This window comes from Pinus tabuliformis, chromosome J, assembly GCF_031772625.1.
Source record: "Pinus tabuliformis cultivar Carrire ecotype Pingquan chromosome J, CPIR1, whole genome shotgun sequence".
NCBI lineage: Eukaryota > Viridiplantae > Streptophyta > Pinopsida > Pinales > Pinaceae > Pinus > Pinus tabuliformis.
In genome coordinates this window covers 1,568,219,561-1,568,237,479 of record NC_142295.1, presented here as the reverse complement: position 1 = coordinate 1,568,237,479, position 17,919 = coordinate 1,568,219,561, and positions in this window count along the sequence as shown.

Genomic DNA, 17,919 nt, shown 5'->3' with positions numbered 1-17,919 from the left:
TGCATTTTTCTTCTTTTGAGTTGGTTGAACAGGCTCTACAACGACTTTACTCCTGGTACTTACTGGGAGAGCTTCCTGTTCGCTTTCAGTATCAGAATTGGGCAAAATGAAGTCCCACATACCGTGACATTCAACAACCTCATCTTCTTCTGTTTCCTCGGATGACAAGACTGTGTCTTCATCCTCATCATTATCTGGATCTGATTCTGCATTAGATATGGCATTAGGTGGTTTTGATTCAACTCTTTTGAAGTTCCTAAATGGCTTTTTAGTGGAGGTTTCAACTACCTGTTTCTTTATTTCTACCATTTCATTAGACATAGTCTTTAAAACTTTTTGCAAACCCTCCATATCATATGGATCTTTAGCCACTTTCTTCTTCGAATCATCTTTAAAAGTAACTTTTTTGGACTTTCTCTCCTCAAGAGCGGTTTTCTTTTCTAAAGCGATAATACGTTTCTCAACGGCGATTGCTTCTTTCATATTCTCTGCTAAGGTAGGCTTTGCAACTCTATCAACGAAGATTGCTATATTCGAAGGTAAGGCAGAAATATACCATTCACTTCGAACCTCTTCACTGGGCTTAGACATAGCAGGAATTTTATTTAAGAGTTTATTAAATCGCGAGTTGAAATATTTAATAGGTTCTATCGATTAAGTTTTAAGATTGGAGAGATCATTGATTAATTTCGCTGTGGATCTATCTTCTCCGAACTTAGTGAAAAACTGCTCTTGGAAAGCATTCCAACTAGTAATGGATCCTGCTGGTAATGAAAAATACCATGATCCAACTGCTCCTTGTAAGGTGTATGGGAAAAGCCTCACAACAACATCTTCTTCTGTCACTCCATTTAAGTTTATTGACAACATAAAGTTGTTTATGTGTTCTTCTGCCAGTATGTCGATATCTGGATTAAACTTTGGCAACCATTTTTTGGGATGGGCTGGTAATTGACTCAAGGGTGCAGGCATTGCGACTGCCCCTGGATTTGTCCATGGCCTTGGTTGTGGTTGATTGTGTGCCATTGTTGCGCTAATAGCAGAAGAAAGTGAGGATGTAGTTACAAGTGGTTGGGAAGAGGATGTTGGAGTACCTGTACCCTGTTGGACAATGATATGAAGTTGGGGAGTGGATGGTTGACTTTGCAATGGATTGGATGAAATGGATGATGATGGTGAAAGAGTCTCACTATCAAACTCTTCAGGTGTCTTCCTAGCTCTTTTCCTTTTAGGCAGAGGAAATTTTGTTGGTTCAATACCAAGCTTTTCACTCTATAATCTTGTAAGAGGATGAGAAGGAATGTATTGCGAAGTCACATTGCCTTGGGATAATTTAGAATTTTTTTTAGATATTGAAAACCCTTGAAGTTTGTGAATTAAACACTGAACTTCATGGGGTTCAAGAGTGGATTTGTCCGATATGTTCAAGTCTTCAGTAGTGGTTGTTGTCTTTTCAACTTCTCGCTTGGGAATTGGAGATTTAGAATGCGAGGGAGAAGTTGGAGAAGATAGTGAGGGAGATTTACTCTCAGAATGGGCTATGGATTTAGATTTGCTCGCCATTCACAGTTCATGCCCTCCTTCTAGCGCCAAAAATGTTGATGCCTATAAAATTGCTGCATCAACATTGGGGAAAACCACCTGGTCCGGACCTTAATGCAGCTCCTTTTCCATTTGGTGTGGTGGCTCCGACTGGATGTAATGGGACCAGTTTCCCAGTGATATATGAGTTGATGGGTGATTGGTTTGTAATGTATAACGAAAGTGATAAGTGTTCTATTCTACAATGCAAAAATATACAAAGATAACTAATCTATCCCGGGTATTCTTTTAACAACACGATTTTTGATTGTTTCTATTAAACAAATAACCATAAAGATGAATTATTCATAAAATAGAAATATGCATTAATATGATGATTACTTTGTTTAAGTAGTTAAACAAAGTAATAATAAAAACATTATCGCATTGATCATAATATATATCACTGACATATATATTCAAATGATAACAATTCTAAAACATTCAGAAATGACAAGCTAAAGAATTGCTTGAAAAACATATATATATATATATATATATTATAGCAATGTTGAAAAATGTTCATTCACATAGAGAAATAAGACAAAAACAGAGATAATAGTACCGTATGCATTTGAATTCTCTCGATGTAAACAACATTCAGATTCTGCCTTCCTATTTGGGAACACCTTCAAAAGATGCAATAGTGCAAATCTTATAAAAGCCTCTTTGATAAAAATGTAGAACTTTGGTCCAGTTTTTGATAAAAAAATATTGGAAGTACAGTAGTGCAACTCCCAAGTCAAGTTTTAATACAAATTTCGGACCCTTCTAAATACATGAAAGGGTATTTAAATACTAAAAATAACAACAAACTATCAATAAAAATCGCTATGCGCTGGTTTAACTATAGACATATAAATCTGGGATTTATCCTGAAAATAGCAGTGCTGTGGCGGTTGAAATGAATTCATTGTATCGGCTTCTTTTCCTGTGATTGCAGCTGACAGATTGTGAGCATAGGCTGGATTTCTGGAGGCTGACTCATCCTGGAGTGTAGTTGAGCTGTATAGGTGGCATCGGAGAGTTCGGAGATCATGCAATTGATTGCATCTGAAAGACACTTCATGGCCATCTGCTGGCTTTGTGGCTTGACAAGGAAAAACCAAAACGATTTTCATGTCAAGCTTTGGATTCCTACAATCTGCTTTTCCCTATGTGCCAGCTCCTGTTTCCATTATTGTTCCAACGATTTTGCTTTTGGGAGTCTTCCTGGAGAGCAATTAGTGATTAAATTGGACATATGCAAACTGTTATTTATCAATTCGATCAGACTATTCGTTGCAGCTCTACATCTAGACGTTTCTCTTTCAACTTTCATTAACTGAGACTCCCATTCAGAAAATAGGATTTCCTTATGCGATTCTTGTATTCTTGGTAGATTGGCAGCCATTCCTTCTTTGGAATCTTGCCAGGACAGAAAATTGGTTAACCTTTCATCTGCCTTATCTAATTCAAGTCTGGCGTCTACTGCCTTTTCAATCATTGATGTAGAGATATCGCATAAGGGGTTGGCTAATGATATATTGTGGCAAAGAATATCCAACTGTCGGGACAAGGCTTTGGTTATTTCCAAAGCTTCTGTTCTGAATTCGCTTACCTGTGGATAACCTTTATACCTTTCTATCTGTTCTTTCATTTGTGCGATTTGTTCCTCCTTTGCCTTCTTTTCTTGCTCTCTTAACATCTGAAGCTTGCTCAATTCTTGAGACAACTCCTGTTGTTTATGGAGAGTCTGCTCATCAATCCTCTGCTTTTCCAATTTCAACTGCTCTTTTAATTGTTCATTTTGCTGCCTCTATTCTATTAACTGTTGTTCAAGTTGATTTATCTTTTGTTGTTGCTCTGCCGATTGCACCTCAAGTTGGGTAATCGTCTGATCCTTTTCCCTCATCAGATGGCTAACCTCTGTGGCTTTATCCATTGTCGCCGCTGTGTAGGCTCCTGCAAATTGAGATAGCTTTGTTAAATCCTCAGAGGGATCGACTTCTACTTTCCATACCACGTTCATCATCTCTGCCTGAGGAGTTGAAAGAGGACTTTGATCAATTTTCCTCTTCTTCCTTTGTCTTTTAACTACAGCCCTGTGCTTCGGACTGTAGAAGACATCAAGAGGTGGTATTTCTTCAGTTTGTAGTACAATCTCCTCAGTGGGATTCTCGGGAATAATCTCTATGTCCTATTGAATTTTGGGTAGGCTGCTTGTTCCTTCAATCAGAACTGTGATAACTTCTGGCTTTTGCACTGTAGGCATTTTTGGTGTAGTGAGCTCTTGGGATTTATTTGGGTTATTGATGATTGAGTCGAATTGCTCCCATTCCTTGATTAACTTAGGATCAATATGAATATTCGTATCAAGGGGCTCACTAGTTCCTTCCTGTGTTTGCCTCCTTTCTGGGGTCCCTTCCTTTTCAAGAGTCTTTTCACTAATTTTATCTTCAAAATGGCCTTGTGGTTGAACCACAGATGTAGTATTTAACAAGTTCGGAGGTAGCGTTTCCAATCTCTGTGTCCTGAATTTGTAAAATTCCTCTAGTCACTCTGCTCCCAATTTGATTTTTTCTAGTTGTTTCACCTGAGAAAATACCTCGGCTGAAGCAAACAAATCATCATAAATATCCTTCTCATGATCAAACTTGGCAATTTTGGCTTGAGAAGTGACATTATAGGCAACCGATTTGGGATCGTATTGCCTTTTTGGGATGATTGCTAACTTTAACATTTTTATTTTCTCAGCTTCCTTCTCTGCATGTTTGAAATCATGCAGCGTGAAAGCACCACATCAGAGGGGGAATGAAGGCCACATATGCTTTTTAGACTCCTTTAGGTTCCTTGATGTCCCTTCTATTGTTATCTGATATGCCAATTCTCTGGCAAGTAACTTATCCGGGATGTATAAGGGGAGGACATGAGGGTTAGCAGTGCTACCGAAAAGTCTAATGTAGGTGAAATTTTCTTCACCAAACCAACTACCAATTGCAGTTAGGTCGACAGAGGCTTCCTCGGACAACCTAGGAGCAGGTTTATTGAATATGGCATAATACACGGGGAGGATGAAACCTTGACAGATTCTATACAAATGATTTTTGTAATGGGCTTTCCACAGTTCCTTATGATAGATATGAATGGGGTTCGGGTCCTATGGAGTCCATTTCCATCCTAGAATGGGATATTCGGAATTGAAACAGATAGTGTCCATAATATAAGCACTCATGTAAAATGAGGGTATTACTCGGGTAGTCACAAACCTGTTTTTCCTATAGTCAAGTATTTGGTTGGCCATTTTATCAGACAAAATGGTCGCCCAATCCATGATATAGGAATTAATTGCAGCCTCCATTAATGGTACCATCTCTATAGAAAATTTAGCAGAATCATGGACTCCAAAGAGTCTACACATCATTGCACCAACATAACAATAAGGAGATGCCAACGAATCTACGGAGTACATACCCAATGATTCATGCTTGTGTTTGGTCGGAAAATGCCTCCATTGTCTGATAGGGTCCGATTCGATGGCGTTTTCTTTGGCGAAAGCCTCCAAGAATGCTTTGTTATATCGCTTCTATGGTTCAGGCAAATGGTACATTTCTTTGATATCTTCTGCTCTGAACGACCCAAACATTCTTCCATCAGTTGTAAAGAAAGTTTTGTCTGTGATATTGATGCTCTCAATAACCCATCTGACCACGTCATTATAGGGTAAAACTTTGGCGCGGGCTGCTATTCTATGAAGATAGGAGTAGGCCAAATATTTAAGAGTATTCTCTGACTTGTCCGTGGCATCTGTTGTTGCTTCTTCTTCGATTTCTTCCGGATCCTCAGCTTCCAGCAAATTGTAGATACTCTCCCATGAAGCTTGGCCTAGACTGAGGTAGGTAGTATCCGATATCAAGACTTTCTTCACTGGTTCTTCTTTAGCTACGACGGGGGCCTTTGGTTTCTTTGATTTCTTTGTCATTTTAGCCGGATTCATCAACTCAGACTTGCTCTACAAAGGAAACAAAAGAACGTAATAGAGAAAAAACCTGTTCAAAGCCAACACGTAATACAAAGCTTAATGGTAATTCAAGTGTGATAAGTAATACGAAATGAGATATTACCATGGATGAAATCCTCAAAGGATTCAACCTTAACTATTGTATTAATAACTTCCGTAACTGCCAATCATGGTAATTAAATGTAATAATGATATGTCACATCGCACATATTACTAACATTCTCTTAAAGCGGATGTATTGTCCCGATCAACGATTAACGAAAATCACATATCGCAGATTGGGAGGTTCAAAGGTATAGCTTAAGATGTTACCATAGGTAGCTCCAATTGCGATAAGGTGTGAGGAGGCGGGATAATTAACAAATCATCTATTTTTTGTTTATTATTGATTTAAGGCTTAAACCTGCTAATATACATTTAACAACCTTTTATCGAAAAGCACACTTTTCCTTTATGAAATCGCATCGGCAAATTCCAAAGGGGCTTTTGTTATGTGTTTCATGGTATCTGCGATGGCCGATTGTGATTGCATTATCGCATCGGGGGTTTGGCATAGACCTTTGGAATGCTTCTTTGTTCAACTTGCGATTTCTGATAGCATTATCGCATCGGCGATTTGCCAATGAGAGCCTTTTAAGCCTATCCTTTAAATAAAGGATGTGACATATTATTTTACATTTGTTTTACAAAAAGGTCTTGGATAATATTTATATCGGATTGGACCTTTTCATAAGGACTTGCATGTGTTATGTGATTAAATCCAAGCTTGCGATTATCATTGAATTATTGATTTTAACTAAAAAGGGGCCCCATTTCATGTTAAAGTTTTGGATAAAAATTTTGAAATGGGGAGGGTTGTTATATAGCACAACACACCCTCTTCAAAAAAACTTGTAGACCAATGGACCCAAGCGAGAATGGAGAGAAAGCTTTCTTATTTTTGGAAAATGTAAAACGACTAAAGAAGGCAACGGTTGAATGGGCTAGAGAGAAGAAATTAAAAGAAGAAGAAGATTTAAAATAGATTGGGATGGAACTTGATAAACTTGAATGTCCAGAAGCAGATGGATATGAAACAGTAGATAAAAGAGATAGGATCAAGATGCTAGAGACTCAACGCAGAAAAATTCTATTAATAAGAGAAGAACAATGGCGACTGAAAAGCAGGGCTATTTGGCTGAGGGCTGGGGATGAAAACACAAAATTCTTCCAAAATTATGCAAAAGGAAGGAAAAAATCAAATACCATTTGGTCTCTAAAATCGGAGGATGGAAGGCAGGCCAATTCCTTTGAGGAACTATCATCAATGGGAAGAAGCCATTTCAAAAACCTTTTCAAAGCCTCTTCAAAAGTGTCGTTAGCAGAGGTGATCAGGACAACACATGCTTTCCCTAGATATGTGGGTGAAGAGGACACTGAAGAGCTCATGGGGGAAGTCTCTAGAGGGGAGGTTGAAGGAATCATAAAATCAATGCCAAAGGACAAGAGCCCAGGCCCAGATGGTTGGACAATGGAGCTATTCCAACACTTTTATGAGATAATAGGAAGTGAGTTAACTAAAGTGGTTGAAGAATCCAGGAGGAAAGGATCGATTTTTTAACCTTTCAATGCCACTTTTATAGCCCTAATCCGCAAAAAGGAGGATCCCTCTTCTTTTGAGGATTTTAGGCCGATATCTCTATGCAACTGCATCTACAAAATAATTGCAAAAGTGATAGCCGTCAGATTGAAACCAATCCTATCACAGAATATTTCAAAAGAACAATTTGGATTCTTGGATGGTAGATAGATACATGAAGCTGTTGGACTGGCTCAGGAAGCCATCTACAACATAAAAAAAAGGTAAAAGCAAAGGTGTAGTAGTGAAAATCGACCTCTCAAAAGCCTACGATAGAATTGGCTGTATGTATCTCCGAATGCTACTGACTCATCTGGGATTTCAAGTGGGTTTTATAAACTGGATTATGGGTTGTTTGAACAATGTTAGCTTTGGTATTTTGATCAACAGGGCGACATCCACTTTTTTCCAGAGTCAAAGAGGGTTGAGACAAGGATGTCCACTATCCCCTCTCCTCTTTCTCCTAGCAGTGGAAGGACTCAGTCAATTGTTACTAGAAGCAAGGAGAAGAGGAGACATTCAAGGAGTAGAAGTGGTAGTTAACCTATATATAACCCACTTGCTATTCATGGATGATATTCTTCTTTTCAGTAATGGGAGGAGTGAAACTAAGACCTTACTTTTTTATTTTTGGATCTATTCCTCAAGGCAACGGACTTGAGTGTCAATAAGGAAAAATCTACATTAATCCTGGAAGGATTGAGTAGAATGGAAACCAAAAATATAGCAGAAGACCTTCCCTTTGAAGACCGGAAGATGGCAGATAGTTTCAAATATCTTGGTTTCTTTCTAAAGCCACACTCGTACAGGAAACATGATTGGTATTGGCTGGTGGCAAAAATTGAATCCAGGATCAACCATTGGAGCTTCAAATGGCTATCTAGAGTAGGTAGATTAGTATTCATAAAATCGGTATTAATGGCAATCCGTGTATACTGGGCGGCGCTTACCTGGGTTCCGAAAGGAATCTTGGAAAGGGTTAGACGAGTGTGCAACTGATTCCTATGGGCTGGCTCTAAGGAGGACTCGGTCTTGCCCTAGGTGGCTTGGGATAAGGTGGAAAGACCTAAGGAATGGGGAGGATGGGGTATAAAAGACCTTTCAGCTTTTGGCCCATCTCTAGCAGCAAAATTGGGATGGAGACTAATAATGATGGAAAACCTGTGGACCATAGTGGTCAAGCGAAAATACATCGATCCCACTCCAATGGATGAGTGGATCAGGAAGCCAAACAAGAAGAATGGGAACTCTTCAGTGGTATGGAAACAACTTTAGATGCTATCAACATCATAGAGCAAGGACTCTCCTGGCAGATTGGGAATGAAGATCAAGTAAGGATAGGGAAGGATCCATGGGTGGGATGCAACGAAGGCTATTCACTATCCCCAGGTATTATTAATCAGCTCGAATCAAGAGGCATACACCATCTAAACCAGATTGAAAAAGCTGGCCACTCCACTATATGGGGCCAAGCATGGCTATCTGGGACAGACCTTAACCTTGACCAACAATGGAGGGAGGAGTAGCATCACTACACCAAGGAACTGTCAAGGTCAAATGTCAGGCTCAGAGATAGACCAGACTAGCTAGTATGGGCACATGCCCCCTCAGGTATCTATTCCCCAAAATATGGTTACAAATTCCTTATGTCAAGAAAGGGATGGGGGAATCCAGAATGGTGGGTGAATCACATTTGGAAGCTGAAATGCCCAGCAAAAGAAAGAATGTTCTTCTGGTGCATCCTAAGAAACAAAGTTCCAACTTGGGACAATTTACAGAGGAGATTTAAGTCGGGTCCAGGCAGGTGTGCCTTATGCAAAAATGATCTAGAATCAATCCAACACCTCTTTCTAAAATGCTCATTTACTAGGGCGGTTTGGATGGAATCAAGGAGGTTGCTACAGAATAGTAAGAACTGGGAAGGGGAAGTCCTATCAGAGGTATGGAAAAAATGGTGGAAGGACTCTCCGGAAGGAAATATGCGAAATCTCCCTCTAATTATATCTTGGGGTATCTCGCTGGCTCGCAACAAAAGTATATTCAAGGATCTAACTCCCTCAGCAGGACACATTGCTATAGAATGTGCTGCAATCTATGAAAGCATACCTGAGCCAACCCAGGAAGCAATTCCAAGGGTAGTAAGAGAGGAACAGATTAGAGAAAATACTCCCTGGGCTTATTTTGACGGGGCATCAGACCAAAATAATAGATGTGGGGCAGGCATGGTGATACACATCAACGATCATAGAAGCCTTAAAGCCTCAGTAGGATTGGGGGAAGGATCCAATAATTATGCTGAACTTCTAGCATTAAAACTTCTACTTTGTTGGATCACCCACCTGGGCATTCATTCGGTTCAGATTTTCGGGGACTCTATGAATATTATCAAATGGTTCAATGGCGAGAGCAGATGTCAGAATTATATTCTATCTCCTTTGTTAGAAGAAGCTAAATATCTTAAACATTTTTTAATGATATCAAAATATGTCATATTTACAGGGAACAGAACAATGCAGCAGACCAACTTTCTAAAGCGGGTGTACAACAGGATCTGGATTGTTGGAGGATAGAAGAATCCGAGTTTGAAGAGATCCGTGTGTTGGATCAACCTCCTTTTTGAGACCAAAGACAGGAAGAAAGTTTTATCCAACTTTTACTTTTGTGTATTTCCTTATTGTTAATATGCTTTTGTTTTAGAAACACAAACTCTATTTCTATGTAAAAATGGGAATTGAAAACAGATAATGATTTTGGGTTGTTATGTTCTTGATGACTGGCTGCTGACCATACTCCTGTTTGGGTTGTTTTCCTCTATGAGGAGGCTCGGGAATTGGTACAGAGCCTTCTTATTACTTTGAGACAGTTTCAACTATTTTTTGTTTTTTTGCTAAACTACAGGGATGATAGAATGCTGATCATACTCCCGTTTGGGTTGTTTTTCTCTATGAGGAGGCTCGATATTTGGTACCAGCACTCTATTTTTTCACATTGAGATGGAAGAGTAAGAGGTTTTTGCTTACCATCTCAGAACAGATCTATGTTTTTATGAAAAACATACAGTTTACTGAATGCTTAAATGCATATAATATGTAACTTTTTATTGCCTTAATAAGAAGGTCGATTTTTTCTTTGGAAAAAAAAAGATCGCAACAAGAAATTATTTGTAAGCTCAGGAAATCATTGTATGGCGTGAGACAATTTCCCAGACAATGGTACAAAAACTTTGGTTCCTTCATAGTGAGCTAGAACTTCATTAGAAGCGAGTATGACCATTGCATGTACTTCAAAAGTTTCAATGGTATATTCATTATCTTGGTTCTGGATGTTGACGATATGCTTGTTTCAAACAAAAACATTGAATAGATCAATATCATAAAGGATCAACTTGCTAGAACGTTCGAGATGAAGGATCTTGTAGCTGCAAAATAGATCTTGGGCATCGAGATACAAAGAGAAGAAAAATGGAAAGCCTTGGTTATCACAACAGAAGTATGTGGAGAAAATAATTGTTAAGTTCGAGATGAACAATGTGAAACCTGTTAATGTTCCTTTGGCTTCCCATTTTAAGTTTTCTTCAGGTTTGATTCATAATACCGATGAAGAAAATGAGTATAGTACTGTATGCAAATTCACTAGGCAACTTAATGTATGCAATGGTGTCTACGAGGCCTGACATTTCACATGTAGTTGGAGTTGTTAGTAGGTTCATGGCGAATCTAGGAAAAGAATGTTGGCGAGCAGTGAAATGGGTGCTTCGATATTTAAGAGGCACATTGACCATTATATAATCTTTAGTGGTTGCAATGATCCAGTCTACAAATATGTTAATTCAGATTATGTTGGTGACTTGGACAAAAGGAGATATACTTCAGGTTATGTCTTTACTCTTGCAGGTGGAGATATTAGTTGGATGCCAAAGCTTAAGGAAACAATGGTTTTTTCAACTGCTGAGGCAGAGTATATAGATGTTTCACATACTTTTAAAGAGGCAATATGGTTGAAGTGTCTATTAGGTAAGCTTGGAAAGATGCAGGACAAAGTGAATGTATTATGTGACAGTCAGAGTGTTATTCATTGGCTACTAATCCGACTTATCAAAACAAGACTAAACATATTGATGTAAAATACCATTTTGTAAGACATGTAATTGATGGCAGTGAAACAACTCAAAAAAATGTCCACACACAGGGGAATTGTGCAAATATGTTCATAAAACCAGTTTTGGTAGAGAAGTTGCGATGGTGTTTGACTTCTCTTAGATTATAGAAAATATGATGAATGGGCATGGGCAAGGGATTAGAAATTTTTTTGTCAAGGTGAAGATTGTTAAAAATGACAAAAATTAAAAGATTTTGTAAATGTAATTTTTACTTTAGTAAGCCTTGTCTTATCGATCAAACGGTTGTGTAACGATAGGTAGTTCGTAACAATGCTTATTGATTAAAATGTTGTAGCCCAAGAAGCAGATTGTATTGGAGAGTCATTGCTGACCTTGATTAGTAAAAGAATTCCAATACCTTAAACCATGGAGGTTTCCTTGACACATTGTCAGGGTTTTACCACCTCTTGGATAAAAAAGGGTTTTACCACGTACATCCTGTGTTTATGTTTTGTGAATTCAATTTTCTTGTTTGATTGTGTATTTTTCCTTGCTAATTTAAAATTATGGGCTCAAAATACCAACAAGATTCATGTATTGGTTGTATTCATTCAATTGATCTGTCTTGAAGAGAAAACATGGATATGACCTCTCAAGGCCACCTCCAGGTGCTCTACCAATGAGCCGTGGAGGAAATTTCCAGTGTTTTAATTGATCTCTAACACCTCCCCTCAAGCCACACACTTCCTGAGTTCACATAGCCTACCTCTATACCATGTTGAAGAGCAAAAATTGATTTGCTTGGACTTGAACCTAGGTTCTCCAAGGTGCTCTATCACTGAGCCACTAATGAATGTTGAGTGGTTTCCCATTGAATGAATTGACCTCCAATGATTTGTGTAAAACATACTTGCAAAAGCAATGATGGGTATGGAAAGATAATGTATTAGAATAATTGAGATGAAATCTAAAAGAGTCACATTAGATGTACTAGCTATTATGAAGTTTGTCATCTAAAAGAGTGGCAGTAGTTATTATGAAGTTTGTCATCTAAGTTATAATGATTTTAGAACCGAACCAATCATCAAATTGGTTGAACTTAAAATTTGGAATTGGATTAGTCATCAAACTAGTCGATCTTAAATGGGGAATTGGACCAGAATTGAAAAAAATTGGACCAAAATCCAGTTGACCAAACAATATACAAAAGATTCAAATTATATATATTCGTGTGTGCATCCATATGAATCCCCATATATGCAAAGTTTCTCATATATATATAGCAAGGGTACATGTAATCAAAATAACATTGAGTGCAATTCATCTTTGCATGAAAAATACATTACAAGAGACTCTAAATGACCTTTAGTGTCTAGGTAAAATCACTACGACGAGAGGTGCTCTCCAACCCAGTATGGAAGATGTTGTAATGTCTTGTCCTGTTATGTTATTGTTATGTTGTGTTATCTAAACATTTTGATTCAGTCAAATTATATTAAAAAATAAAAATAAAAATAAAAATTAGTAATAAAAATAAATTTGAGGTAAAATAGTTAATTTAATGTATATTTTAAACTAGCCTAGATCCACTTAACTTCGGATCTACCAAGCATCGAGAGGGATCAAATATCTTGCGGTGCAAATCTCTTTTAGAGTGAAAAGAGATTTGATCCCTCTTGGTGCTTGGTAGATCCGGAGTTAAGATGGATCTAGGCTAGTGCTACAACAAATAACTACATATTGTCAAAATCATTGCCTATATTGGGATCCCCATCATTAATATCAGCCTCTAAGCATTAAAATAAAATAAACCTTTACATGCCAAATGAGTGATTTTGCTTGAATGAAGGGTACAATTCCACTAGGGTCATAATAAAGGAGGTCACCAATCAAAGCAACCAACATTGAAGTACATAAAGGGCTTTGGTGCTCTTGATTAAATGTTACTTCCATACCTCCTACATAATAGAACCCAATGGAAACACTACAATCTTGCCATTCTTGAAATCATAAAAACTGTCAACTATGTTGAATTTTGAGTGGGATATAAAATTGTACTTTCTCCATAGGAAATCCATTGAAGTTGGAACCACTCTAAAACACCTTGAAACAATCAATATAAATGTTAAAAATTTAACTTCATCTTTCATTTTCATCATTTTACTTCAAGAATTTAACATCACCATTAAGTACATAGCATTGGTAGGGTACAAATGATCGAGGAATGACGATACAAATGATCTTAGTATTTAAGACAATACAAATAGAGAGTTCACGACACATGATTAAGAGATAATTGATAATTCTCTACAATCCTTAGGTTAAAAGATAAGTACTCGATATCTTTTTTTATTGATTATTATTACTTTAGTTTTAGTCAAGCTCTTGTCTTTGTATCTTTTGCTTGGTTATAATCATTTCTTCCATGGCAACCTAATGAGGTTTGTAGGTACATCATGAAGGTTTCTAAAGCTATGGCAACAGATGAAAGCATCAGGAAGAATGAAGCAAAGTTGTGGCAAGAGGATTATCCTAGGATCAAACATGAACTTAACAAGAGTGATTTATGTTCAAGACTTAGGGAGAAATTGTACAAAACATCTAGAACCATGCTAGATAACCAGAAGAGTTCCTAGTTCAGAGGGAGAAAACAACCAGGTAGTTTGGAAGGATGTCATGATGGAGGAATATCAGTCCATCATGAAGAATGATGTGTAGGATATTATGCCGAAACCTGAAGGGAAGTTAGTGGTAACTTCCAAGTGGATCTACAACATCAAGCATGTGGTATATGGTAGCATAGAGAAGTATAAAGCGACACGCATGGCAAGAGGGTTCTTCTAGAAAGAGGGTGTTTTCACTGCAATAAAAACCCTCCAAAATTTTGCTTAAACTTGAATTTTTGAGCCTACTTGTGACCTTATGATCTGTCGTTCTTCGATTTCTCGTAGTCACTTCATGATCAATTAATGTTATGCTAAGTGTTTAAGTCTTTGTCTCGGTTCTAAGTGTTGAATTCACTTGCTCAGAAATGCTCAATACGTAATGAGTTCATGAGTGCATTCCTTTACGCAAGCTTGGACAGGCATAACACAGTCCATCAAGACAGTGCCTATGCGATGTTCAACCTATGTCGACAGTAAGTGCACACTTCCAATTGAAAATCTCTTACTTTTGGTTGCGATTGTACTTCTATTTTGGTGAGTTTTTCCAACTATTTTTTTGGTGCACCTTCGCTTTCGCAAGTGTCTCTTTCATGTTTACGACTGTTAATTTTTCTTGCTCTCACTTTAATAAGCGTCATTTTCATGTTATCTTCTCTGGCATGTATCACTTTCAATGTCGTTTGCATTTGCAAGTATTGTTTGCAGTTTTCTCTTACTATCGCAAGTGTCCTCTTGCGGGCATGGGAAGTGTCGCACGATGTAAAAGAAAAGTTACGATTCATTTTAGGAGGTAACTTTGGTGTCAATGGGTCCTATTTATCACATTGAAATGTATTAGATTCATTCCCAAAATTTTATGCACTATCACACTAGTGTCGTCACTGTCATTGCAAAGTGTATCTTTAATGTTACACTTGAAGGAAAGTGTTGTGTTGTTGTCACATCAAAGGGATCATGTTTTTTTAGGTGTCGAGTGTTCAATGTTGTGTCATCAATTGTTTTGAGTGTGTGATCGTATTCAAGTCCTATCTCAGTCCTATCTTTACTTTGTTGATTTGACACTTAGCCAAAATTTGGAAGATCCCTTCCCCGACCAACTTGACCTCACTCAACTTCCTTGAACTATGCATTGCACAGTAGCAAGATTGAAGATGATTTCTTGCCTCCTGGAACTGTGCAATGCGCAATTTTTGCCTCCAAGGACTGTGCATTGCATAGTCACAATGCTCTAGCATAGCCTCTCGACCTCCACAATTGCGTAGTTTTTCCCTGCAGCCAATCTCCTTCTTCACATTACACAGTCTCAAGAAAAAATCTGTCTTTCTGCCTTCTTGTGCTGTGCAACTGCGCAATCCACTGCCCCCCTCTCTCTCTCCTAAACTGTGCATTGCATAGTCTCAAGGCTCAATCTTGCCTCACTGAGCTCCCCAACTGTGAAATCTTCTTGCTCAAGCTTCTAGAGTTGTGCATTGCACAATATCAAGCCCCAGTCCCTCACACATGGCCTCTGGAATTGTGCATTGTGCAATCCCCTAAGCTTTCCTCCTGGTCCAATACCCAGTTCCAAGTCAACCAATGGATTTTGTGAAGCAAGTTAGACTAGGATTTTTCTGGACTAATGTCATCTTGTCGTGAGTGTATTTCACTTGCAACTACTATATCTTAATGTGACAGGATGATGCTTGGAGAGGAAGAGAAGGAGACTATGCAGAAAGACACTTGTGTTCAAGCTGTAAACATGAAGAAGTCATCGAGAAAGAAGATAAAGAGACATTAACTTCCACAATAGATCAAATATCAGGATCACATGAAGACTCCATATCAATCAACCCCATCGAGGATGAATACAAAGCACATGAAAGGTCCATCATGAAGATTCAAAGAAATTAGCAAAAGGAGCAGCTTGGCAATGCCACATCATCATGATGTTCCATGTCATCATTGTCAAGAGTCATCTCAAGAGTCGCATGTTGAAGTGAACAAAGTTCCTTCTACAAATTAATTTCTCCAAAAGACTTGGAATATCAAGATATCCACGAGGATACAAATATTATATATTAAATGTGTGGATAAGAATAAGAATTATAATGAATGATTTACAATGAGAATGAGAGGCTTTCTTATATATCAGGCAAGTGCCTCTTCATGAAGACTCATGTCTCATTTAGACATGCCTCCTAAACCTAATTACTACTTAACTAATAATTATTTATGCTTATTATCATTTACATTATTTTTTATTTATTTATATATATTTTATTCGTTACATTGCCTCCTTCCTCGCTTTGTCCTCAAAGCTTGTCGATGAAAAAAGGCTTGATCTCTTTTTCGGCTTCGAACGTCTTCCTCGCTCGGAATAGTCATCCTCGTCGATACAAGTTGATATGATCTTCTTAGTGACAAACAAAATTGTCGCACTGAGAAGAGATTAAACCATCCGAGATTAATCTTCTGTATAGTATTTTGATCACTGGAATTTTGTAACGACTTGTTAGCATAACACTGGATTGAGGGTACATCACTATTATATGGAACATTAGTTTGTTGTTTCTGGTTTAAATGGTCCTGATACATAGCTTGGTTGATTTGTCTACTCTTGTGATTCAGATGCCGATATAAAGTTTTTAGATTTTATTTTGGCAAAGATGTTGTAGAGTTGGTTATGAAACATTCACTGGGGATGTTCATTGGCTGAACTGCAACATCTAAGTGTGTCGTTTCTTTAACTGACTTGTCTTCTTGAGTTGTCATATTCAATCAATTGGTATTTGTTGTTTTGTCATCAACATGAATTCCTACATTTGATGCTTCTTTCTCGATAAGTTGTTGTACCTTGTTTTCTAATGACTTCTTATCCTTCTTAAGTTTCTTAATTTGCGACAATAATTTTTCGCTATGGTTTTTAAATTGAGAAACTTTTTCATTTTTGTCAACATTGATTTTGTCAATTTCTTTTTGCATATTTTGTAATACCTTTTTACCTTCTCGAGACATTACTTTTGAAATATCTGAGATATCTTCTGGTGTTACTGAATTTGGTTTTAGTGTAAAATCTTGGAGCGTTATTTTCTTCTTCTTGTAAGAAAATGTTAAAAACTTTTTCTTAGTATTTAGAATAAAGGAACCTAGAGTTTCCATCCAAGGTAAACCCAAAACAATGTCACTATCGTTAAAACATAAGGTTTTCACGGTGAATTGTGAGGTAAAAGTATAATCTCCAATATTTAGGTGTAAATTGCTTATATCATATTGTTTGTTACATGTGCCAAAAATATTTGTTTCAACTATATTTGATTCAGGAATCACCAATTGGTTAGCACATTTAGGACTAACATAATTACTTCTTTCAGCAGGACTGATAGAGATTATGATGTCTCTTCCTGTGAGTGATCCTTTGATTTTAAATAGTGTGTAAACACATGTACTAAAGGTTTCAGGAAACCTTTCATTACTAGTCTCCATTTTTGCCTTGACGTTTTTACGTAAACAATATGTCAATCAGAGCTATTATTATTATAAAATATCACTTATTTCTTCTATATATATTTTTCAAATATTCTCCTTTAATGTGGATTGTTAAAAACTTGAATACTCTTTTATTAAAGAAAATACTCCTTTATATTGTTGCCCTCTATATATGTATGTATTTATTTATATTAAGACCTCTTTTCAAAATAACTTTATTATCTTATAATAATAATAGTTTCACTTTTTTTTTTTTATAATAAATTGGTCCCTTTTTTTTATATACTTAATTACTTCCTTGATAAATTTTTAATGTCACCCCACTTAATAAATATAAAGGTCACGTCTTTTCATATGACACGGTCACGATGTTAAAATACCATGGGTTGTTTTTAAAACCTCCGTTAAAAGTGTTCTCCACGTAAAAAGTAAACGCATTCCTTTTGTTTTTTGTTTTTAACTTTTTAAAATACCATGGGCAATTACCATG